The sequence below is a fragment of the Gavialis gangeticus genome, unplaced genomic scaffold, assembly GCF_001723915.1.
Source record: "Gavialis gangeticus isolate Ggan-Ray unplaced genomic scaffold, GavGan_comp1, whole genome shotgun sequence".
NCBI lineage: Eukaryota > Metazoa > Chordata > Crocodylia > Gavialidae > Gavialis > Gavialis gangeticus.
The window spans coordinates 47,641,734-47,647,049 of NW_017729027.1; positions in this window are offsets into that span (position 1 = coordinate 47,641,734).

Sequence of the window (5,316 nt, forward strand, 5' to 3'; positions counted from 1 at the left end):
TAACTAGTGTGGTGATCACTGGGTTCAATAGATACAGGCACAATGAATGAGAAGAATTAAATAACAGAATTGTGGAGAAGTAGGCAACCTCTGCAGAACCTTCATCTCTCTCCAAATAACTAGCTTGCTGCTGCCTAATTGAGGGGTGATCTCCAAATTCCCAGCTCCTTCATCCTCTTGTTAAGCAGCATTTCTAAAATCTAACTTCCATAACTATAACTAGTAAGATCTGAGCTCTGGGCAAATCTGGTGGGTATTATCACCCCAACTCCCCTCCCTCTTAATGATTCCCTCTGTCTTCTATAGCAGCCTGTTCCCATTTTCTTGTGATTCCTACCCCTAGCCCACCAGCTCTGTGCTGAGAGCAACTGTCTCACTCAGTCTTTACCACTACGCCTCTCCCCTGCAGTGTTCCCTGCTTGCTGGAAGAAGGAAGCTGTAGGTGGCCACTGCTGTCTCTGACTGAGTCTGGCACCCCAGGAAACTGCTTCCTTCAACTGGAACTGGACAGCAGTGGCTCTAGGGCTTCTTCTGTGCCTACATCAACTGAAAATAGCAGTGGTGTGGGATAGGTTAATTTTTCCAGTGCCTGCTCTTAGCCAGCAGGGGGAAGCAGGGAAGAGATGCAGGCCACCTGGAGGAAACGTGCCTCTACTGCCATCACTATCCCCTGCGAAGCCTGGAGACTGGCACCCCATGGAGCTACAGCCCACAACTGCAATGGGGCAGATGTGGCTCTGAAGCTTTCTCTGCACCTGGGTCAGCTGTGAACATTGGTGGTGTAGGGGGAGAACAACCATACCACAGCACACCATCCAGCCCCCATCACTCCTGGATCCACACTTGGATATATGTAAAGGGGCTGATCGAAGGGGTGGACTGGTATGGTTGCAACCCTCCCTGCCATAGCTGGTAGTATGTGTGTGTTTACACACCTACAGAAACACGCATTGCATATACTCTATATGTGTGTGTATACTCATACATACATGTGAAAACGCATACATATATACTAGGGCTGTGCAAAACAGCACCGTTCTGTTTCAACTTGTGTTTCAACATTTCAATGGAACGGTGTTTATTTTGAATTTTGTTTCATTTCAAAATTTCATTTTGCTGTTTTGACATTTTGCAGGGATGGTAGCCTTTTCTGAGGCCATGAAACCTGCCAAGTTTCAAGGAGATAGGTGTGGGTGTTTCTGGGAAACTGCACCTGAAACTGCTGACAAGCAAAACTTGTGACATGGATGACACTGTGTGTGTGTTAAAGTGCATCCTTACTGGAGCTGGGGCCTCTACACAACACGGTAGCATGCCCCAATGAGGCCTCTTCCTCTCTTACAGCCTCATCCCAGTCCACCGCTTTAAATGGCAACAGGTATAAAATAACTAAGTGAGTGAGCACTAACACAGTAACATCAGCAGCACCTCAGGCAGCCAAACTATGACAGAGCCCTTCTTTCCTCTCCTGCAGGAGCTTCTTTTCCAGCATGTCTGTTAAGGTGCACCCTAACTGTCTGACTGTGTGTGTGTATTAAGGTGCACCCTCACTGGTGCCTCTACACAGCACCATAGTGTGCCCCAATGAGGTCTCCTCCTCCCCTACAGCCTCATCCAGGTCCACCACTTTAAATGACTGTGGCGGGCCAGTAAGGGGTGCTCCTGCATTGAGCTGCCCACCTCCCTGCACCCGACCACCTTCCAGGCTCCAAATGCCTCCCTAGGGGTGCCTCACGTCTGGCTGACCCCCTTCCTGGAGCACACTCGCTAGCCTGGGGGTAACGTAGCTGCCACCACCCCGAGAAGGGACTGTCTCGCGGCCCTGTGTCCTCGGGGAAACACAGACCTAAAATCCTACGGGTACTCGACCCAGTACAGGCAATTGGGGCACTTCCCCAAGTTGGGAGGCAAAAATGAAAGTCTCCCTTAGTCCGCAGACCTAAGGGGTCTCTTAGGCATAATTTAGACCCAGCCCTGATAAAGTTCTCCTTTGTGACCGGCATGGGAGACTTATTGAGGGGTGGGTCTAAATTATGCCTAAGAGACCTCTTAGGTCTGCGGACTAAGGGAGACTTTCATTTTTGCCCCCCAACTTGGGGAAGTGCCCCAAGTGCCTGCACTGGGTTGAGTACCCGTAGGACTTTAGGTCTGTGCTTCCCTGAGGACACAGGGCCATGAGACAGTCCCTTCTTGGGGTGGTGGCAGCTACGTTACCTCCAGGCTAGCGAGTGTGCTCCAGGAAGGGGGTCAGCTGGACATGAGGCACCCCTAGGGAGGCATTCGGAGCCTGGAAGGTGGTCGGGCGCAGGGAGGTGGGCGGCTCAATGCAGGAGCACCCCCTACTGGCCCGCCACAATGACAACTTGCAAGAAAATCTGGTGTCTTTAATAGGTGAACTATATAGTTAGAGAAATATATTTAATGAAGCTTTGGGGTTGAAAAATCCTTTGTCAGGCTGAGGAAGCACCTGTATTTGGTCTGTGTGTCTGCTGGCCCTGAATGGAAGGAATAGTAAGGAAGCCAGAGGCTGGCCTGGCATGCAATGCAGGCAAGAAAGCCAGTCATTGAAAATGGAAATGGAGGGATCACGGGGTGAGGAACAGGGACAAGTGTGGGGAGGGGGGAAAGGGGGATGTAGAAGCACAGGTAAAAGTGCAGAGGTACTTGGAGAGTCAGATGTCTGGCAGGTTGCAGTGTGTCAGAATTTCACTGTCTATATTGAGTCCATGAGTTTCTGTACCTACTACCTAGGAGGCTGATGAAATGAAGGTCATAGGCCTGGTTCTGAAAAGTGGTTTGTAAATTCGAACAAGCACCTAACCTCATCACCAGAACTGAAGCCAACTTCCTACAGCTCAAAACCTGCCAACAATCTCTAGTACCCCCACAAACTGCACACCAGAATCTATCCAAGACAACAATATCTAACTACATGTGGGAGCATGTTCCTCACAAAAAACCCCACTCTGGCTCCAGTCTCTCAGGCCTGGTCACAAAAGGGAACAATTTACAAACCACTTTTCACAGCCAGGTCTATGAACTTCACTTCATCAGTCTCCTAGGTACAGAAACACATGGACTCAATATAGATTAGACAGTGGAATTCTGACACACTGTGACCTGCCAGATATCTGACTCCCCAGGCACGTCTGCACTTTTACCTGCACTGCTACATCCCCCTCCCCCCACAACCCCAGGCTGTCTCTCACCCCCTAACGCCTCCATTTCCTTTTTCACTGACTGACTTCCTTGCCTGAATTGCATTCCAGGCCAGCCTCTGGCTTCTTTACTATTCTTTCCATCCAGGACCAGCAGACCCACCAACTGCAGGTGCTTACTCAGCCTAACAAATGGTTTTTCAACCCGAAAGTTGGCATCCAAGGTAGCTAAGCTGAGCTGACCTGGAGCCTCACAACTCCACAGCAACCAGCAAGCCTCAGGCCTGTCAAAGATGTAACAGGTCTGGGCCTTTCCCAGCCAGGACTGTGTGTGCATGTGTTAGCTGGAGGTTATGGTGCCTTCTACCCGCCTTTCACCAGAGGATCCTTGGTCCTGGCATTTATGGGGCTGCTGCACCACCAGCAGTCCCACCAGGCCTCCCTCACCCTGGCAGATTGCAGTTTTAGTGGTCATGCCCAGGACCTGGGGTCTCCTCCATCCCCATAGCCCCAGGCCATACCACCAAGTTCATCCTGGCACAGGAGCTCAGCAGGGACATGTTCTTCCCCTGCTGGCTGGTGATGCAGAGTCCGTCCTCTCACCCTGCCCCCCAAATTGACATGCCTGGTGCCACATCAGTTATAGGTGTATCAGTAGCACAGCACATGCCAGTGCTCAGAAAATGGTGTCAGTGTTCTTTGAACTAAAACATGTAAAATGTGCTTTAGTTCAAAGTGCACTGACACCATTTTCTCAGTGTTGATGCATGCTGCCCCACTGATACGCTTGTAGCTGACACAGTGCCAGCTGCTTTTAATTAGGGTAGCTTCCTAATTAAAAGTGCCTGGCACTGCATTGGAACCACATGTAAAAATGCCCTCTGAAACTAGTGTTTTAAGGGCAGTTTACACACTTTATACTTAATGGATAGTGCAGACCTAAACCAGTTAATCTCCAAGTTGCCACCCAGCCCTGCCTTCTACTTTAACAGGGCTAACCATTTCTCATTGCTGAGTAAGATGCTTAAAGTCCCGGTACACTGTATGATGAGACTTGAGCACCTGAGAATGAGATCCATCAGTGTCAGCATGCTGAGAGGGGAACTTCCTTATGTAGCTGATAGAACATGTTGAGGAAAGGATTCTGTGGTAAAATCCCTCCCTCCCCAATACTATCTAAAGCCAGCACCCATGTGCCTGGCTGGGCTGTGGTTAAGGCACAAGTCAAGGCTTGCATTTGAGTCATTCTTCCTGTCCTGTAGGCAGAGTTTGCTGGGGCCAAACAAAATCTTGTTGTGGCACCAACTGGCCTTTCAACTCTGGACCACTTCAATGGAAGGCTTCCATTCTAAGAAAGGAGCGAGAGAGAGGAAACCCTGCAAAAGTTGCAGCCATAGCCATAGATTAGTGGCTGGCTTGCTGCCTTCCCACACTCTCAGTCCTGGATTCAAGAATTGTGGCTGGCTGGGCTGGAGGGGAGACTCTCTCTCAACAGTACTAAAAAAGGGCTCTTACAATAAGGGATGTGTAGCCTTGGCCATCTGTATTTCAAAGGCTGGGCTTTGAGGCTGGGAGGAAGAAGATGCAAGTTCAAGGCTGTTCTTTTTTCATGGGACATGCTTTACTCTTTGGAGGTCTGCAGCAGGGACTGATGACCTGCTCTTCTCCCCTTGCCCATGCATACTTCAGATCAGCTCCTAAGGCTACCTTATTAATAGCACCATTACAGGACACCTAATGGCAGGTCCTGGCTTCCCATTGCCAGTGGTGGCATGGATTTCTGGGTCAGGGGTGTGCATGTGCAGTCAGAGACAATGGAGTGTGATGGAGGGAAGGTTTGAAAGCAAGGCTGCATGGGTTTGGAAGACTTGTTCTGGCACAGAATTATGGAAATGGTGGGGCAGGAACTGGGGATGCACAGAGGACAACTAGGTTGATGGAGTATGGAGGGAAGGTACAGTCATTGAAAGGTAGAATACTTGGACATGAAGGGGGTGTAGGCAGGGAGAATTCAGGCTGCATGAGCATGAGGTGGAGAGTACGGGCAGGTAATTTCTGGAGGGAGATTATCACAGGGAGTGAGTTTGCAGGAAGGATTCTGGAGATGCTGCTGCATGGACAGGGGGTATAAACATGGATTTCTAGGGGTACTGGGGCA